Below are 22,061 nucleotides of genomic sequence, written 5' to 3'. Positions count from 1 at the left end.
GCCAGATCCCCATCTGATCTTGGGTCCCTCTCCAGTTACACAGGTGTCATCCAAATGATATCCAGTAAAGGGCCAGGAGCTAAACATGGGGAGACATTCACAAGTCAGGCTTGCAAAGCACAGAGAAGAAAACTTGGTGCCTCACCTCAAATAAATGGAAAGCCTTGTATGTGTGAATTCTTATTTTCCTAATTTTAAATGCTGATGGGGTATTAAGCTTTGTCATTAGTTTTTTACAAGGGTAACTGAAAAAGCATATATGAGCTTATGCCATCCTAGCCCCGAAACAATACATTAGGCAGCATGGCCCAGATCCCAGGAGAGAAAGGTAAGGAATCCACACCTGTGTCCAACCCAAGGAACCGCTGGAGGGCACTGTTGTTCCACACAAATATAGCTGCAGGAGCATTTATCTTTCTTTTAAAAAGGCTGTTTAGCTATGACAGGTAATTTGGCACATTTCTACTTGAAATGTGCCAAATGATTTGGCAGATATTTCACATACATCTGAAAATAAGAGCACCTGCTGCTGGCCTATGGGGAGGTTGGGAATTGGGAGTGGGGTGGGGGAAGGGATTTTACTAGTTGCTAATTAAAGGGCTGTAACAAAATTCAAGAAGAGGATATATTAGCCAGACCTCGTTTGAGGAAGATTGGTGTACTTTTTCAAAGAAATGAAAAAAGCAAACACATTTTGAAATCAGTTTCTTTCAGAGCCCTGCATAGTTTCATCAGTCTCAGGCAAATACATCATCTTGTGATGATAAGGTACAGGATTGATCCAGTTGTGTCAATCACAGCATGTGACTATATTTGCATGATTTAATGCAGTGAGGCTGACACTAGTGGATTTGATGAATGTGGGATGGGGATGGTTTCTGAAAACTGTACTTCACATTTCAGCCATATTTCTTTTCCTTTCTCAAATGGGTGTGCTAAAGCTGCTGCAAAAAACCAACACGGAGGAGCGTATTCATGTCACTAAAAAATGTGTCATCAAAACGTGTAGAGGTTATAAGTACAGAGAAAGTTTTGTGAGTTTTGAAATACTAGCCATTGCTAGGTACCCATTAATTTCCCAGGATTCATCATAGCGAGGCATGATTTTCAGAAGAAAAGAGCTTCTGGAACACACTTGGAAAGAGATCTCATCCGTTAACAGTAAACATATGACAAGTATAAATAAAAATGTATGTATTGAAACCTCTTTTTCTGTGTGTGTGGGAGAGATAGAGACAGAGGGAGAGAGAGAACTAGCGAGCTCCTACATATATTCTTCTATATAAATAATTTATACAGACTGATGTTATGGGATATATTGGCACACTATAGTCCTTTGGGCTGAAAAAGCAATTAACAGTGAGATGTAAGTGTAGACAAGAGTCTTGTCTAAATGGGCTAGATTCACAAAGGGGATTGAGTCGTTGCAATACCTAACTCGCAAGTGCCCTGCACTTAGTGGAATCCACAGCCCTCAGGTAGGTTCCCAGGCTCCCCCTGCATTGTGTCAGGAGAGTTAGGCATCTAAGCGAAGGATTCACAGAAGCCAGCAAGCTGAGCACTAAGCTAACCAGGACTGACACGCAGAGGAAAGAGCCAGGGCTTGGGGCCCAAATCCACAAAGGCATCTAGCTCCAGCTGAAATTCATAGTTGTGACTCTCTCCTGGAGTTAAGAGTTGAGGCCAGGTCAGCACTTTCTCATGAAAAACCAGAGACCACCATCCCAGGATAGCCAATAGCCCCGATTGGGGCAGTCACTTGAAGGACTGCTTACACTTCTCTGCTTGAGTCAGAGCAGGGACTTGACCTTAGGTCTCCCACCCACCTACCTAAATGCCTTGAAACACCAGGCTACTGGGGTGTATCGCTCTCATGCTCTGCTGCTCACTCAAGCTGTTCCACTCTGGGTAAATTATTAAATAGTCCTTGGACCAGCAAGAGAGTGAGAGGAAGAAAGGCAGACAAACAAAAGATTAGCTCTGTAGACCAGTGATTAGGGGACTCAAGTGAGAGACTCAGGGGCAAGCCCCTACTTCGATAAATATTTTGTTATTTATACAACATGGAACAACTTCAACAGGAGAAACAGTGAAAACCTCAGCCTATAACACCAGTTGGTGAGGGCACTCATCAGGAATTTTGTGAGACCTGGGTTCATGTCCCTGCTCCAAATCAGGCAGAGAAAGGATTTGAATTTACCACTGAGCTATTGCATATTACCTCACCACTGAGCTATTGCATAGACTGGGCCCTAGCTGTATTTTGTGCAGGTGAGGCATTCTTAGAGTATGCTTACCAGATTGGACCCCACAGGTGAGATAGGTAGGAAACACCTACTTGGAGATTCCTACCGCAGCTTAGGCAGGTGCTAGGGTGCCAAGCAGCTTGATGGCATCAGGATGTATCTGCTTTTGCAAATGGCCATCAGCAGAAACATAAGCACATAGGGGAATTTACTGGCAGAAAATGAGGTGGCTATAGGGTTAGGGAGTAGCCGAGTGGGGGTTTTGTAAATACCAGTGGTGCCTAAATGTTGGCCTTAGGCACCCAAAGAAGCAGTTAGCTGCCTTTGTGACTCTAGCCCATTCCCCCCCCCCCCCGAAAACTTAATCACAAATATTAATGAAAAAAATGTCTTGGTCAGTTCAGAGCCAGTTCTGAATATGAATCATAGATTCATAGATATTAAGGTCAGAAGGGACCATTATGATCATCTAGTCTGACCTCCTGCAAAATGCATGCCAAAGAATCTCACCCACCCACTCCTGCAATAAACCTATGTGTGAGGTATTGAAGTCCTCAAATCATGGTTTAAAGACTTCAAGGTGCAGAGAATTCTCCAGCAAGTGACCCGTGCCCCATGCTACAGAGGAAGGCGAAAAACCCCCAAGGCCTCTTCCAATCTACCCTGGAGGAAAATTCCTTCCTGACCCCAAATATGGCGATCAGCTGAACCCTGAGCATGTGGGCAGGATTCACCAGCCAGATACCCAGGAAAGAATTCTCTGTAGTAACTCATCGAATTGAATCAGAGTAGAGAGATAGTGTTCGTTCCTTTCTGCCAGGCTACAAATCTGCATGGCAGGTACAAGGCCAAAATTTTATTATTTTTGTCAAATATCTAAAACTTTCACAGGGTCCTTGGTTTGTATCTTCTGTTTAGTTCTCTCCCAGGGTGTCCATCTGGATGGTTTCATAAGTAGTTTGGAGGGAAAAATGATTCCTATCAACGAGCAGGGCAAGCCTTGATCACGATCAAAGGTATTTATTTTAACAATATTCAAGAGTAGTTTTTTATTCAGTTTAATAAAAATCAGTAACAATGGGTCAAGGCATTCAGCAGACCATGTAATATAAAAGAGAGCTTTTCTCAGTCTTCCTAAATTAGCTTATCTGTGCCATATTCCTGGTCATTGGAGAGTAAGCAAAATACTCACTAAAAACAAAATAAAAAGAAGGTCTTAAAGTGTCAGATGCCCTTCATGTAGAATACATCTTAAAACATGGAATCCTTATTTTTAGGGCTGTACATTGATTAATCATGCTGTTAATAGAATACTATTTATTTAAATATTTTTGGACATTTTCTACATTTTCAAATATATTGATATCAGTTACAACACAGAATATGTGTACAGTGCTCACTTTATATTTATTTTTTATTACAAATATTTGCACTGTAAAAAACAAAAGAAATTCACCTAATACAAGTACTGTAGTGCAATCTCTTTATCATGAAAGTTGAACTTACAAATGTAGAAATTATGTACAAAAAAATAACTGCATTCAAAAATAAAACAATGTAAAACTTTAGAGCCTATATGTCCACTCAGTCCTACTTCAGCCAATCGCTCAGACAAACAAGTTTGGTTGCAATTTTCAGGAGATAATGCTGCCCGCTTCTTGTTTACAATGTCACCTGAAAGTGAGAACAGGCATTCTTATGGCACAATTGTAGCTGGCGTTGCAAGATATTTACATGTCAGATGTGCTAAAGATTCATATGTCCCTTCATGCTTCAACCACCCTGATGACGGATTCTGCTTGATAACGATCCAAAGCAGAGCAGACCAACGCATGTTCATTTTCATCATCTGAGTCAGATGCCAACAGCAGAAGGTTGATTTTATTTTTTGATGGTTCGAGTTCTGTAGTTTCCGCATCTGAATGTTGCTCTTTTAAGACTTCTGAAAGCATGATCTACACCTCTTCCCTCTCAGATTTTGGACAGCACTTCAGATTCTTAAACCTTGGGTCAAGTGCTGTAGCTGTTTTTAGAAAGCTCACATTGGTACCTTTTTTGTGTTTTGTCAAATCTGCTGTGAAAGTGTTCTCAAAACGAACATATGCTGAGACTGCTATGACATGAAATATATGGCAGAATACCGGTAAAACAGAACAGGAGCCATACAATTCTCCCCCAGGGAGTTCAGTCACAAATTGAATTAATACATTATTTTTTTAATGAGCATCATCATCATGTAAGCATGTCCTCTGGAATGGTGGCCAAAGCATGAAGGGGCATATGAATGTTTAGCATATCTGGCACCTTGCAACGCTGACTACAAAAGTGCCATGTGGATGCCTGTTCTCACTTTCAGGTGACATTGTATATAAGAAGCAGGCAGCATTATCTCCTGTAAATGTAAACAAACTTGTTTGTCTTAGCGATTGGCTGAACAAAAAGTAGGACTGAGTGGACTTGTAGGCACTAAAGTTTTACATTGTTTTGTTTTTTAGTGCCGTTATGTAAGAAAAAAATCTACATTTGTAAGTTACACTATCACAATAAAGAGAGTGCACTACAGCTACCGTACTTGTATGAGGCGAATTGAAAAATACCATTTCTTTCGCTTATCATTTTTTCAGTGCAAATATTTGCAATAAAAAATAATAATATAAAGTGAGCACTGTATACTTTGTATTCTGTGTTGTAATAGAAATCAATATATTTGAAAATGTAGAAAAATATCCAAAAATATTTAATAAATTTCAATTGGTATTCTATTGTTTAACAGTGTGATTAATCGCAATTAATTTTTTTAATCACGATTTAATTTTTTGAGTTAATCACGAGTTAACTGCGATTAATCAACAGGCCTACTTATTTTCAAATGAGTCATATAAACAAAAAGTCTGGATTCTGTTACAATGTGTGCGTTTGCTTATAAACTAGTATGCCCTGCAAGCATTACTAGAATATAATTTATCCCATTTATGATAAATAGACCATCTATTTCAGGGGTGGCCAACCTGAGCCTGAGAAGAAGCCAGAATTTACCAATGTACATTGCCAAAGAGCCACAGTAATACTTCAGCTGCCCTCATCCCACTCCAAGCACATCCCGCCCACCGGCAGCCCCACCGATCAGTGCCTCCCCCTCCCTCCCCGCACCTCCTGATCAGCTGTTTCATGGCGTGCAGGAGGCTCTGGGGGAGGGGAGAGAGGAGAGAGGAAGGGACGGGTGGAAAGGGGAGGGGAGGGGGCGGAGCGAGGGCATGGCAGGCTCAGGGGAGGAGGCGGGAAGGGGTGGAGTGGGGGCAGGGCCTGTGGCAGAGCCAGGGTTTGAGCAGTGAGCACCCCCCGGCACATTGGAAAGTTGGCACCTGTAGCTCCAGCCCCGGAGTCGGTGCCTATACAAGGAGCGGCATATTCACTTCTGAAGAGCTGCATGTGGCTCCGGAGCCACAGGTTGGCCACCCCTGATCTATTTAATCAGTGTTACACGTAAACTATAGACCAGATACAATCTGACATGTGTCAATATTTACATTCAGTATCTGAAATATTCTGTGGTATATGTATCAGAGGAGTAGCCGTGTTCGTCTGTATCCACAAAAACAACGAGGAGTCTGGTGGCATCAAAAAGACTTTCAGATTTATTTGGGCATAATGTGTGCATTAAAAGAAGAAACCTTGTAGTTGGGAGAGTGGATAAGGGGGCTACATAATTGACATTTTATTTGTATAACTCTCTCTATGTAGAGAGTTACTATTGCTCCTTTGGCCTGAGTCAAAATTTGAAGGCTAGCAGAGTTGTTTCCATTCGGAGAAGAAATTGGTAATATGAGTCAGGTGTATGTTATGTTTCATGGCATACAACAGAGAAGTTAGAGGAAAACATAAAATACACTTGTTAGAAGGTTGAAAAGTAACACTACTTTATTTCTTAGAATTCAGAATGATACACAAGAACCTCAAAAGAGAGAAAGACAAAGCAGGCTGTTCCCTAAAACAGAGAGGCACAAATCATCCTACCTTACTCTAGGCTTGCTATCTAGAAAATTGACTCGGATGACCAAGATCACATGCCTGTCTTTAATGTCCACTAGCCTGCAAGCAAGAGCAGCAAATCCTCACATGTAAAGTGATTGCTTGTCATTTTTCACACAGTTTCCAATATACCACAGTATATCATTGATGTAATCTTGTTTATTTACAAAAACTGCACAAAAGTTTCCCTGAATACAGTGGGAACGAACAACAGCAGGCAGTTTCCTTGCTCAGAATTTCCCATATCTTGTCACTCCAGCAAAATCTGTGGCCAAGAAGCTTTGTTCCTCTGCTTTCTCTCAGGATCAGGTCCATAACTCCTTGTGCTGGATTTTTGTGCCTCCATCACCTATGGCCTACAGTCAATCTCTCAGCTCCTGTATTTTCAGCTAAGGAAATCCTCGATAATCCATCTGAGTTAGCTCTGGTTTGCTGTGCAGCCTACTGCCTTGAGCAATTACCCCCACTGTCTGCAGCTGATTTTACTACATGAAAGAGCTTATTGGCTTCTTCTGTTGAGCCCAAAAAAGTGCTTGACATACCGACTGGCTTTAACAAGGACTGTGATCGTCTCTGGATCCAAGACTCACCTGATGGCAGTCATTAGCAGCTTTCAACATAACAGTTACCTTACCCTAAATTACTCCAATCCTTGTGGTTTCAGGCTGTACACATTTCTGTAATTGACACAGTTTGTCTATTACACATACAGCTGTGCCTAGGATCTTAGCTACTCTTGTAGAAAAAAAGTGAAAGCGAAACTTGCGAGGGTTCCTTCCATGAACAGAGAGGACAGGGAAGCTGTGTTTCAGGGGCTTAGAAATGGAAATGCAATCTTTCATCCCAAGCCCTGGCTCACACCAGAAGTGATTTGACGTTATTACCATTTGAGGGCTGTTTGGCGGTCCAGTATATAAAATCAGCTTGTAGTCTCAATCCAGTTTGTAGTGTACCTATGACCATTTCACAGTTAGCACCCTTCGTGGTAGTCTACTATTCAGCTGACATGCTAAGAAACTTTTTGTCACTCACTCCTTGAGGTGGCCTCTCTGGGTAAGAGGCAAGATAACGTTGGTAGGATAGAGTGGAGAAGCTTCCACTGTTGCTGCCAATGTGCATCTATCAAGTGGCTCACTGGAGAACTTCCCCTGGGCTATCAAACCAGCACTTTTCACAATCACTAAGTTCTCTCATAAAAAAAAAAGTATTGAAAAGAATAGAATTGTCCCTTTCATGTGGACTGCAGCAATTTCCTTTTTGAACCTCGGGGTTCTGTTACAAAGAGGAATAATGTTTCTAATGGGCAGCATGTACCCTTTTAAAAATGATTTCAGATTGAAATTGCACCTGATTTCCATCCACCCTGCTGGAAAGACTTATAGGCCCAGATTCGCAGCTACACTGAGAGTAGAGGATATCAGGGAGCTAGCAATGATTTCCTGAATTTCGGGGTGGATCTGCATCATGCTGAGCCCTAGGATAGGTGAGATGAATTTCAGTGTACTCAAATGTATGTCACCTAGCTATAGTCCCTGAAAGGGCCATATGCCAGCTGGGCATAGGCAGAGCACACTGCACTCTTGCCATGCTCCTGCACTTTGGTGCTGGGGCTGCAGGGTGGGGTGGTGAAGGAGCTGGGTATAGTGGCTTTGTGTCAGCTGAGAGCTCTGCAGATCCAGCTGCTTTCTGACCCCTTCATGCTGGTGTCTTTTCATAGAATCATAGAATCATAGAATATCAGGGTTGGAAGGGACCTCAGGAGGTCATCTAGTCCAACCCCCTGCTCAAAGCAGGACCAATCCCCAATTAAATCATCCCAGCCAGGGCTTTGTCAAGCCTGAACTTAAAAACTTCTAAGGAAGGAGATTCTACCACCTCCCTAGGTAACGCATTCCAGTGTTTCACCACCCTCCTAGTGAAAAAGTTTTTCCTAATATCCAACCTGAACCTCCCCCACTGCAACTTGAGACCATTACTCCTTGTCCTGTCCTCTTCTACCACTGAGAATAGTCTAGAACCATCCTCTCTGGAACCACCTCTCAGGTAGTTGAAAGCAGCTATCAAATCCCCCCTCATTCTTCTCTTCTGCAGACTAAACAATCCCAGTTCCCTCAGCCTCTCCTCATAACTCATGTGTTCCAGACCCCTAATCATTTTTGTTGCCCTTCGCTGGACTCTGTCCAATTTATCCACATCCTTCTTGTAGTGTGGGGCCCAAAACTGGACACAGTACTCCAGATGAGGCCTCACCAGTGTCGAATAGAGGGGGACGATCACGTCCCTCGATCTGCTCGCTATGCCCCTACTTATACATCCCAAAATGCCATTGGCCTTCTTGGCAACAAGGGCACACTGCTGACTCATATCCAGCTTCTCGGCCACTGTCACCCCTAGGTCCTTTTCCGCAGAACTGCTGCCTAGCCATTCGGTCCCTAGTCTGTAGCTGTGCATTGGGTTCTTCCGTCCTAAGTGCAGGACCCTGCACTTATCCTGATTGAACCTCATCAGATTTCTTTTGGCCCAATCCTCCAATTTGTCTAGGTCCCTCTGTATCCTATCCCTGCCCTCCAGCGTATCTACCACTCCTCCCAGTTTAGTATCATCCGCAAATTTGCTGAGAGTGCAAACCACACCATCCTCCAGATCATTTATGAAGATATTGAACAAAACCGGCCCCAGGACCGACCCCTGGGGCACTCCACTTGACACCGGCTGCCAACTAGACATGGAGCCATTGATCACTACCCGTTGAGCCCGACAATCTAGCCAACTTTCTACCCACCTTATAGTGCATTCATCCAGCTCATACTTCTTTAACTTGCTGACAAGAATACTGTGGGAGACCGTGTCAAAAGCTTTGCTAAAGTCAAGAAACAATACATCCACTGCCTTCCCTTCATCCACAGAACCAGTAATCTCATCATAGAAGGCGATTAGATTAGTCAGGCATAACCTTCCCTTGGTGAATCCATGCTGACTGTTCCTGATCACTTTCCTCTCATGTAAGTGCTTCAGGATTGATTCTTTGAGGACCTGCTCCATGAGTTTTCCGGGGACTGAGGTGAGGCTGACTGGCCTGTAGTTCCCAGGATCCTCCTTCTTCCCTTTTTTAAAGATTGGCACTACGTTAGCCTTTTTCCAGTCATCCGGGACTTCCCCCGTTTGCCACGAGTTTTCAAAGATAATGGCCAATGGCTCTGCAATCACAGCCGCCAATTCCTTTAGCACTCTCAGATGCAACTCGTCCGGCCCCATGGACTTGTGCACGTCCAGCTTTTCTAAATAGTCCCTAACCACCTCTTTCTCCACAGAGGGCTGGCCATCTATTCCCTATGTTGTGATGCCCAGCGCAGCAGTCTGGGAGCTGACCTTGTTCGTGAAGACAAAGGCAAAAAAAGCATTGAGTACATTAGCTTTTTCCACATCCTCTGTCACTAGGTTGCCTCCCTCATTCATTAAGGGGCCCACACTTCCCTTGGCTTTCTTCTTGTTGCCAACATACCTGAAGAAACCCTTCTTGTTACTCTTGACATCTCTCGCTAACTGCAGCTCCAGGTGTGATTTGGCTCTCCTGATTTCATTCCTACATGCCCGAGCAATATTTTTATACTCTTCCCTGGTCATATGTCCAACCTTCCACTTCTTGTGAGCTTCTTTTTTATGTTTAAGATCCGCTAGGATTTCACTGTTAAGCCAAGCTGGTCGCCTGCCATATTTACTATTCTTTCGACTCATCGGGATGGTTTGTCCCTGTAACCTCAACAGGGATTCCTTGAAATACAGCCAGCTCTCCTGGACTCCTTTCCCCTTCATGTTAGTCCCCCAGGGGATCCTACCCATCCATTCCCTGAGGGAGTCGAAGTCTGCTTTCTTGAAGTCCAGGGTCCGTATCCTGCTGCTTACCTTTCTTCCCTGTGTCAGGATCCTGAACTCAGCCAACTCATGGTCACTGCCTCCCAGATTCCCATCCACTTTTGCTTCCCCTACTAATTCTTCCCGGTTTGTGAGCAGCAGGTCAAGAAAAGCTCTCCCCCTAGTTGGCTCCTCTAGCACTTGCACCAGGAATTTGTCCCCTACACTTTCCAAAAACTTCCTGGATTGTCTATGTTTTACTCACATACTTAAAATTAAGCACACACATAAGTGCTTTGCTGGATCAGGCTCTTTTATGATTTGTGTAGCTGGACAAATGCTTCAAATGAGCAAACATTTGTTCACCTACATTTTGCATATTCGTTCTGATGGAATTCACAATGCTTGTTTCCCACAAACATTCAGACAAAGGAAACTTTTGCATAACATGAGTGAAAAGTCTCAAGGAAATGTGTCCGTATAAGCATTCGTGTTGCAAGTGTTCCCATGGCCCTTCAATTTCTCTCCTCTGGTTTATAAACAGTGTCAAGCAGACAACTAGGAAGCATAAATAACACCATTTGACTTAGGTTCCCAACCAAAGACCCCAAAGGATAGTTATTAACTAGTCAGAGACCTAGTCAAAGCAAACAGTTTGCAACTAACCCATAAGCTGGAATGTTTGGAGTGTTTGTCAAGCAATTTTCAGTAACAAGCACATTTGTAGCAATTAAGACTCCCAGTTCAGGAGAGTACTTCAACATGTCCATCTCTACTCAAGGCAACAAAAACAGGTGCTTAACTGTAACTTTAAAATAAAGCACGCATTACTCACTTTGCTGAGTCAGAGCCTACAGTCTGCAGAAAAGTGACAATCAGGAAAAAAGCATCAATTAAATTATTTGCTATGAATAGTTCACTCCAGTCTGGTCATTTCATTTAAGAAGCTCTCAGTAGCCTGAAACACATGTACACTCCTTGGTGAGGCCTGCTGTGTGACCCACAGATGAGTGTGTGTTATAGTCCCCTTTGTGCCCAATCTACAGAGGATATGAGTCTGTTACTGTGCCAGCTAGAGAGCATTGGCTCTTGAGCTCAAGCATCAGGCATTCATGCTTTCAGCTCTGGAGGTCCCTGATTCAGTGCCTGGTGTCCCAGCTAAGATGTCTTGAGGAAAGTTAGGGGTGGGTATTGATTGTTACCTTCCTGAACATGCAAAACAAACACTTATTTGTAAAGCTAGCTGTCTGAGGGTCTGACTGCTAAAAAGATCACCGAGCCATTTAGAACCATAGTTGTTTTGTTGCTTGATTTGGATCTGGCCAAATTCTGACATGAGATAATGGAAGGACAGCTAGACACTGCTAATAACAACATAGTATCAATCCGTTACAAATATATGTCACTCCATTTTCCTACAATGAAGGATTTCCTACGCAATCAAGGAAATTTGCATTAGATTAGATTGTATAAGACAAGGCTTTGTGCAGTGAGAGATCCTTGTAATGCAGTGCAGGAAGCAGGAGTGATATAAAATTAGAATTATTCCCATTTATTCAGTGCAATATGGTGTATTTTTTGAGGAAAACACCAGACTGATTTACACTGGTGAATGTATATTGACTTCAGTGGAATTACTCATGATTGACACTGGTGTAAGAGGAAAATCAGGTCCCGTTCTGGCAGGGCATTTCAGCTTCTGTTTACCTCTCATTCATTTTATGGAGTTTCTATTAATTTTAGATCTAACCGTGTTAAATGTTAATGATCCATTTCTTATTGGGTGGAGTGGGGGCTGCAACGTCAAGGGAAAGAACTGTAGAGGTGGAACACCCATCCCCATCCTTTGTAGGAGAATGTTGGCTCTCCCATTCCTCCATCCTTCAGCGTTTCCAGGCATCTCAAATCATCCTTTCTTAATCCTCAGAGCTCCCTTTCTCTATTAGACTTCAGCCATTACTACTGTCATGTGCCTGTTCAAAAGATGAGCAAATCTTCCTCAAGACCAAAGCCAAGCCTACTCTGTAAATCTACAAGGGGAAGGAACCCAGCAACCAACCAACCACCCAGTTCCTCATAGAAGCCAATCCTCCAGAGTGGGAGAATGCCTTGAACCTGGGTCTTGCACAGGATATGCATCTGATTGTACTCCTATTAAAGTCAATAGGCATTTTACAACTGACTGTAATAGGTGTAGGATCAATCCCTAAGTCAGTTGCATCATGTTTGTTTTAGTGACATATATATATCTATAGATAGAGATAGAGATATATACACACACACTAATTATACATTAATATTGTGTTTTATTTTAGTATTTTACATTTCTTTTATTTCTACTCCAACTTTTTATAGTGACTGGGAAATTCTGAACGTTTCTGGGGTAACTGAATTTCATGATTTTGAATATTTTTACTATTCATCCTTTTATTTTTTTCCTGGTTGAGAAACAGGGAACTAATTAATAGAGCACTCAATCAAATTATGATTTTCACACACACACGCAAATCTGATAACAAAATAGCTTCAGCATAATGGCTGGTACAGTTTCATAACTATTTTAATTTTCCTTCTCGTGACAAAGAGTGAAAAGTAGCATTGAATTAATCCATTCTTGAGAACATTTTAAAATTATAACAAAGAGGTACAAAATATATTCCTTCTCATGACTTTCTTATGAATGTAACCAGAATAGCAAATGGCAAAAATGTGTTAATTCTTATCATAAAAATGTAATGAGGACAGAAAATGGTGTAAGATAAATTAATTGTAGTGGCAAACTTAGATCTGTAAGGCATGGTCCTATTTGAATGCCATACTCTGTAACAGTAGAAAACGGAATATGATATGGAAAAATCTCTACTGAGACAGTGGATAGAGTCTGATCTTGGTCATGCCTCTGTAAATCCAAAGTAGCTCCAATGTCTTCTTTGGAATTAATCTGAAATCACACAGGGGGAAAAGAATCTGGTCCTAAGTTTAGTAACCCTAATATTTTACAGACCAGTTGAAACTAAAGCAAGAAAAAAATGTCTGTTTAAAATGGAAGAGAAACTCTTGAATGATACATTCAGATATAGAAGGTCTCCAATCTCTGAAAGAGGCAGTAGGATTAAAATGATTGGAAGGGTCAACTTTATCCCAGTAGAACCCAGCCTTTGGGTTGAAGGTTTAATTCAGCTCGGTGTGAGGGTAGAATGGTATGAAACACCTGGAACCTCCTTTTCACCTGGGGTTCTAGCATCAGCTGATGTTGTACCCCCAAAGTGGGTGCAGTCAGTGCAGATGGGAGCAGGACCAGGCTAGCATGAGATGCACTGATTTAGCCCCTCTTCTGGGAAGCCTCCACCAATAGGATTCTTATGGTGCCCCAACCAGATTTTAAAGCTGTCCAACCTGTGCCAGAACTACTAGAGCAAAGGGGTGGTGATACCAGACTCTGCCCTCATACAGGGGGGATTCAATCCAAGTAACGTGACTCTAACCTGAAATCTTCACATCATGTCCTAACAAGCATCTACATAACTCCCCTCACCACCTGCAAAGACCCAAATGTGGGACACAAAGTTATTTAGGCTGTAAAATTCCTTGCTGTAGTGTAAGTAACTTTCTATAACCTCAGTTTCATGACTCTTTATTGCTGATGTAAATAATTTTTTAAACAGTAGGAGTGAGGAAGACACCAATTTTGTATGGACTGTAGGGAACTTTGAAACTAAAATGAGTGACACTTGAAAGATACACCTAGTGGAGACTGTCAAGGTTCCTCCCCCACTCTGAACTCTAGGGTACAGATGTGGGGACCTGCATGAAAACCTCCTAAGCTTACTTTTACCAGCTTAGGTTAAAACTTCCCCAAGGTACAAATTAATTTTATCTTTTGTCCTTGGAATAACCACTGCCACCACCAAACTCTAACTGGGTTTACTGGGAAACGTAGTTTGGACACGTATTTCCCCCCAAAATCCTCCCAACCCTTGCACCCCACTTCCTGGGAAAGGTTTGGTAAAAATCCTCACCAATTTGCATATGTGACCACAGACCCAAACCCTTGGATCTGAGAACAATGAAAAAGCATTCAGTTTTCTTACAAGAAGACTTTTAATAGAAATAGAAGTAAATAGGAGTAAAGGAATCACCCCTGTAAAATCAGGATGGTAGGTACCTTACAGGGTAATTAGATTCAAAACATAGAGAATCCCTCTAGGCAAAACCTTAAGTTACAAAAAAGACACACAGACAGAAATAGTCATTCTATTCAGCACAATTCTTTTCTCAGTCATTTAAAGAAATCATAATCTAATACATACCTAGCTAGATTACTTACTAAAAGTTCTAAGACTCCATTCCTGTTCTATATCCGGCAAAGCAGCATACAGACAGAGAGACATTGACCCTTTGTTTCTCTCCCTCCTCCCAGCTTTTGAAAGTATCTTGTCTCCTCATGGTCATTTTGGTCAGGTGCCAGCGAGGTTACCTTTAGCTTCTTAACCCTTTACAGGTGAGAGGATTTTTCCTCTGGCCAGGAGGGATTTTAAAGGGGTTTACCATTCCCTTTATATTTATGACAGAGATGGTCTGGAAATATTGGCCCCTCTGGCCCCTGACAATTTGTTTCTTGTTTAAGAACATAAGAATGGCCATATTGGGTCAGACTAAATGTCCACCTAGCCCAGTATCCTGTCTTCTGATAGTGGCCAATGCCAGGTACTTCAGAGGGAATGAACAGAACAGGTAATCATCAAGTGATCCATCCCCTGTTGCCCATTCCCAGCTTCTAGCAAACAGAGGCTAGGGAGGCCATCCCTGCCCATCCTGCCTAATAGCCATTTGTGGACCTATCCTCCATTAATTTATCTAGTTCTTTTTTTAACCCTATTATAGTCTTGACTTTCACAACATCCTCTGGCAAAGAGTTCCACAGGTTGACTGTGCATTGTGTGAAGAAATACTTCCTTTTGTTTGTTTTAAACCTGCTGCTAATTAATTTCATTTGGTGACCCCTAGTTCTTGTGTTATGAGAAGGAGTAAATAACATTTCTTTATTTACTTTATCCACACCAGTCATGATTTTATAGACCTTTATCATATCTCCCCTTAGCCGTCTCTTTTTTAAAGTGAAAAGTCCCAGTCTTATTAATCTCTCCTCATAGGGAAGCCTTTCCATACCCCCAATCTTTTTTGTTGCCCTTTTCTGAACCTTTTCCAGTTCCAATATATCATTTTTGAGATGAGGCGACCACATCCGCAAGCAGTTTTCAAGATGTGGGCATACCATGGATTTATATAGACGCAATATGATAATTTCTGTCTTATTATCTATCCCTTTCTTAATGATTCATTTTTTTGCCTGCCGCTGCAAATTGAGTGGATGTTTTCAGCGAACTATCCACAATGACTCCAAGATCTCTCTCTTGAGTGGTAACAGCTAATTTAGACCCCATCATTTTATATGTATACTTGGAATTATGTTTTCCAATGTGCATTACTTTGCATTTATCAACATTGAATTTCATCTGCCATTTTGTTGCCCAGTCACCCAGTTTTGTGAGATCCCTTTGTAGCTCTTCGCAATCTTTTTTTTTCATCATGAGATGCTCTGGGAGGCCAAGCTGTGTTTTCATTTGGGAACGCTCCAAGTTAGGAACAAAGGCCTTGAGCTTTCGGTCACTCTCCAGGACAGTAACTAGAGCCTGTTTGGTACTGCAGTGCAGTAGGGTAGTCCGCATTCTAGCTTCAGGTCCTGTCTCTCGACTGATCCTGGGGTGGGGGAGGAGGAGGAGAGAGATGTCCCTCGTCAGGAGCAGGAATAGGCACATAAAAGCCGAATAGGGGTCAGGATTAAGTCCGTGGACCAGTCCGTTAATCCGGTCAAAGACTGGTGATTAACCAGGCATGGAGAGTCCACTGGATTTATCTATAAGACAGGTTGCATCCGATGAAGTGAGCTGTAGCTCACGAAAGCTTATGCTCAAATAAATTGGTTAGTCTCTAAGGTGCCACAAGTACTCCTTTTCTTTTATCTATAAGAGTCAACCGCTGGACAGCCCTGGTGGCCACCGGCTGCGAAGGGGAGTGGTGTCATTTCAGAGACCCTGTCGCCAGTTCAGCTGGTTCATCAGCACTGACTCTGCCTCGCTAGTTGTCTTTGCTGAGCAGGGGAAGGGCTATGGGGGAGGGGAGAGAAGGAGTTAGATCGGTCTAGACCAGTTTAGTCTGAAAATCACCTAAAGAGCATGTACAATTATCTGTTTGCTAAAGGAAAAGTGACTATTGTGCTTAGTGTCAGTCTAAAAGTTCAGAAGGTAGAAAGTCCTTGTCACCATAAATAAACTGTGCAATGGGTTTTTTTTTAAAAAAGTTTATAATTACAATTGGCATTTCTCAGCCTATTGCCAGAGGCAACCATCTTGCTGGAAAGATGAGGAAGGCCAATGGAATTGACTGTAAAACCAAGTTACTTCCTGCTTTTAGTGTTGGCTAGAAGAAAATCCTTAATATTTAGCCACTTAAAATAGAAGAAATTGTTAAATATTTTTAATCATTCAAGAAGGTTGGAAATTGGCATGCAGCCTCTTCTACAGGGCTCCCACACTGCTCATGTCACAGTAATCAATTTTCAGGCCACTTCTAGCACTAGGCTCTGCCAATTGTGATTAAACATGTAAAAAATACACTTCCTCAGCTGTTTCATGGTGATAAATATGCCTTACTCTGTGAACTGTCATGTTGTTAGGCAAAGCAAAATGGAGGCAACTTTTCTCTCAAGTTTGAGATGCTGTTTTTCCATTCACTTTAACGAACTATGATAATAATACCTAGCTCTTTTCATCCGTCGATCTCAAAACACCTTACAAAGCAGGTCACTATTCTTATCCACATTTTACAGATGGGGAAATGGAGGCACAAAGTGGGAAATTAAATGACTTGCCCAAGATCACCCAACAGGCCTGTGACCAAGCAAAAAATAGAACCCAGGTCTCCTAAGTCCCAGTCCAGTGCTCTGTTCTCTGGAGCACACACCTGATGTCAGCACCGTTCTATGGAGAGGGTGACACTGCAGAAAGGCAAAACTGAATGTTGATAAATGCAAAGTAATGCTCATTGGAAAACATAATCCCCCCTATACATACAAAATACATACAAAATGATGGGGTCTAAATTAGCTGTTACCACTCAAGAAAGACATCCTGGAGTCATTGTAGATAGTTCTCTGAAAACATCTGCTCAGTGTGCAGCAGCAGTCAAAAAAGCTAACAGCTAACAATCAGTTGCACACATACAAAATGGGAAACGACTGCCTAGGAAGGAGTACTGTGGAAAGGGATCTGGGAGTCATAGTGGACCGCAAGCTAAACATGAGTCACCAATGTAACGCTGTTGCAAAAAAAGCAAACATCATTCTGGGATGTATTAGCAGGAGTGTTGGAAGCAAGACACAAGAAGTAATTCTTCCGCTCTACTCTGCGCTGATTAGGCCTCAACTGGAGCATTGTGTGCTGTTCTGGGTGCCACATTTCAGGAAGGATGAGGACAAATTGGAGGGAGTCCAGAGAAGAGCAACAAAAATGATTAAAGACTTAGAAAACATGACCTATGAGGGAAGACTGAAAAAATTGGGTTTGTTTAGTGTGGAAAAGAGAAGACTGAGAGGGGACATGATAACAGTTTTCAAGTGTGTCAAAGGTTGTTACAAGGAAGAGGAAGACAATTTGTTTTTCTTAACCTCTGAGGATAGGAAAAGAAGCAATGGGCTTAAATTGCAGCAAGGGAGGTTTAGACTGGACATTAGGAAAAACTTCCTGTCAGGGTGGCTAAGCACTGGAATAAATTGCCTGGGAGGTTGTGGAATCTCCATCATTGGAGGTTTTTAAGAGCAGGTTAGACAAACACCTGTCAGGAATGATCTATATAATTAGTCCTGCCACAAGTGCAGGGGACTGGACTATTTGAACTCTCAAGGTCCCTTCCAGTTGTGTGATTCTATTATTCTATGTTAGGAACCATTCGGAAAGGGATAATAAGACAGAAAATATCATACTGTCACTATATAAGTCCATGGTACACCCAAATCTAAATACTTCGTGCAGTTCTGGTCCCCCCATCTCAAAAAAGATACATTAGAATTGGAAAAAGAATAGAAAAGGGCAACAAAAACAATTAGGGGCATGGAATAGCTTCCCTATGAGAAGTGATTAAAAAGACTTGGACTGTTCAGCTTGTGCTGGGGCACTGTGGAGCTACTCCCACTGCTCTGGGAGTAGAACCAGGAAAATTGTCTCCCAGAGAGGCGCAGTATCTGCCAGGTCTTCTTTGTGTGAAAGGTGCACAATCTGCACCAGCCATCAGGAACTGCTGTCTTGCACCAGCCCCACTCTGTGGGCTGGAACAGAAAGAGGATGGGGTTGTGGCTCCATCTCTTCCCCATCCCTTTCTATCCCGCTTTTGGTATCTTGCTCTCCTTGGAAAGCAGAAGAAAGCAATGCCTGCACTCCCTGGAGCACAGAGATGGCCACTGCAGGAGGCCTTTACACAGCCAGACGGGAGGCTGCTTGCGCACTGCTCTACCATTGCACTGCGATGCCAGGGCTGCTCACCATCCAGGCCAAATATATAATGCTAATGTTGGCTCATCATAGAAGGAATGACTTCATTCTTCCCAAAGGTTTTCCATACATTAACGTGATACATTCGAAAGTCAGCCTGAGATGCCTGTTTTTGTTCATATCGTAAAAATCCATGACCACCCAGGGCTTCGTTGATGTCATCATGGTGTATACGATGGACACTTGGAATATCATGGTGATCATGGCTATAAATCTTGAATCCTCGTGCTCCAAATACAGAGTCTTCTATGCCTTGAGCTAAAGGAGGGTCATTTTTAGATGTTAGCCGTATAGGGCCTATGAAATACACTCAAGCAGTTTTGAGTCCATCCGGTTGAAGACCGTAGTATGAACTAGCCAGCAGAGCAGGGCAAAATTTTTCATCCAAAATATGTTTTTCACTGAACAATGAAGATTTGGGTCAACAAACTTTTCATGAATTCATGTTGAAGTCAACAAATAGTTTTGGTCAAAAATCAAAACAAATAAAAGTTTCTGAAAAAAAACCCAGTGATTTATTTTGACGCTTTTGAAATGAAAAGCTCTTTTTTAATTTAAAATGACTTTGTTTTGAAATTTTCTTCTTTATCATAAAAATAGCTGTTAAAAGCTCATAAATAATGAAATTCTCTCCCCCTCCCCTCATTTAATTTTTTTTTGGAACAGTCAGCAAACTGAAAATCAGTTATTCACACAACTGTACTGGCCAGTTCACTGCCAGATAAAGTATTTCTTAACATTAGTTTGGGCCTCATATAGAGATTTTATCTCTTGTAGTCATCATCCTTTGCCCAGACCATGCAGTTTTTATATTCTTTCTTCTATAAATGCAGTAAATAATTTGCCACGTTGTATTGTAGTCCATAAGGAACACATTTAACCCTGTCATAAGCTGGTACAGCATTACTATTATTGCCCAGTCTTCTACCAGAGAGTGTCATAAGTGAAATTAGTGCTCTAAATTATGAAAATATTGTTTTCCTCCACATAGGCTAAGCAGTATGGGGCAGAATTTCAAAAATGTGGTTCCACTTGTGTGTGTTGTCTAACTTACATGCGTGCAAACAGGAGGTCAGACTAGATGATCACAATGGTCCCTTCTGGTCTTGGAATCTATGAAAAACCTGTTTTGAGTACATGCAGAGGATATGTGCATGGTTACTTTAAATCTGTAGCAGGAAGCTAGACTGGCATGGGGCTGGGGGAGTGGTGTTGGCCATTCTAAAACGCCATAGTGTGATATCATCCACAGAAGTACCACTTCCAGAAGTCCAAAGATCAGAAACAGCAGGAAGGGTGTTCATTTGTACCTTGACACACTGCACTTTTCAGGAGTGAGCATGCCCGGCACCTTGAAGCAGAGACTCCAGACTTCTAAGGATCTGGCTCTATATGCAAGTCTGATTACCCTCGTGTTTATAAGTATCTGCATTTTTCTGAGCTGGTTTGGCTCATCTCCAATTGCAATCAGTTTGCAATCACCCAGGGTACTTTATGTACAGTACCAGTACAGTTATGAGGGAATTAATTCTCTTTCCATGACAGTTGTTAGTGTAATTCATGCCCTTGTTTTTAATTGCTGGATCAAATGGCTTTGTGAATGATTTCATGTCTCATCCCAAGAGAGAGAAATCCAAATAGGTACTTTGCTTATGGTTACTTGTATGTTTGGGCTACACAAAAAATAATGAGTTAAAAGGCTCCTATGCTAAGACATAAACTACTCTCTATCTTCCCAGTATGTCTTTGAAAAGGGGTATAGCCAAAGAAAGAGCTGGTGTAAGCAGGTGCAATTCCACTGACTTTTAGAGACTCTACCCACTTACATCACATCTGAATTTGACCATCTGAGTGTGTATAATAAGTCTAGCAGCAGTGATTTTCTTTAATTAACATTGTAGTTAAGATTGAGAGAAAAAGCTGAAACATAATGAGCAGTTGGCAATTAGTCATCTTGCGGGCCATAGAGCAAACTCAGCTGTATCCACTGTCCTCTCTGCAGTCCCTTTGCCTCACAATGTTCTGGGCACACCCAGCAGGACCAGTGGGGTACAAGGGTGAGGTTCAAACCATCCCCAAGCAGGTTGCATCCCACACATGCTGTCCATTTCCAATCCAGGCTGAAAATCTCTCTTCTACTGTTCAAACTTAAATATCAGCTGACTTCACCCCAGGTGGCATGTGGGAGAGAAAGAACACAAGGTGAGGTTTCTGTGCTGTGTGCAGTGAGAGCGAGAACACACTGGGATATGAGCAAGACACCTTTGAAATCAATGTAAACTATTCATATTCCAAGGCAGAAGAACAGGTCCCCTGGGATTCAAATTCAAGTCACAGGTCGGATGTTTCCAGGTTGGGTAGGGGAACCTTAGCTACTGTGAAACGTGTACAGTTACCAGTGTATGGAACATAGTGAAGAAGTGGGGCGTGGCCACAACCATGAGAGACAGGATGGGGCACACAGAACAGAGCCCACCTGGTTTTGTCCTGCAAGATGGCAGTCGCCAGGATATAAGGTCAGAACCCCTGAAGAGCTGACATGTCCATGGGTGTTTTTAAGTAATACTGTTTCTGAATCTGACTTGTTTAAATGAATGTTTATGTCCATAGCCTTTTGCATCAGGATGACAGGTCGTAGGACCCAGTGTAAAAATGTAGGACCCTTTATTTGCTTACTCACTCTGATGTCATATGCTAGCAACCCCACCTGGAGATGCAGTTATTGCTGCTGACTCAATCCACTATCAGTTCAGATGGGGTCCTATTAATTCCCCTCTGGGACTCTGGAATGTGTTTTTGAGGCAGAGGAACTAAGTTTGCGGGCCAGATTCTGGGGTTGAGGTGGTCTGCACAGAGCAGAAGGTGGGGTATGTATAGATCAGTTCACCTTTATGCTCCTATAATCTTGCTGCAGTTCTGGGCTGGGCCAGTACCCCTATGCTGCATTAGAGCAGCCTGGAACCACAGCCAAGAATGAGCGTAGCACAGTGATGTTCTGGTCATTTCCCCTTTCTACTACTGGTCATACACTTTTCTCCCTGCAAAGCCACTATCAGGAATGGTAAAGGGCAGCTAAGCCCCGTGTTGGATCTATACTAATAGTTTAGATAGGTGGTCCCCCAGGGGTCTGCAGACTATGTCTAAGGGGTCCACAAAAGGTTGTTGTTACCACAGAATGGTGGTTTTCAACCCGCGGTCCATGGACCCCTGGGGGTCGACAGACTATGTCTAAGATTTACAAATTTGAAAATTTTAGGGGTCTGCAAATGAAAAAAGGTTGAAAGTCACTAGTCTATACCACTAAAGACCCACCCTTACACTGGCAGGA

This window comes from Caretta caretta, chromosome 5 (assembly GCF_965140235.1).
Source record: "Caretta caretta isolate rCarCar2 chromosome 5, rCarCar1.hap1, whole genome shotgun sequence".
Classification (NCBI taxonomy): Eukaryota; Metazoa; Chordata; order Testudines; family Cheloniidae; genus Caretta; species Caretta caretta.
The sequence above is the reverse complement of the archived record's forward strand: the minus strand, read 5'-3'. Positions refer to the sequence as shown.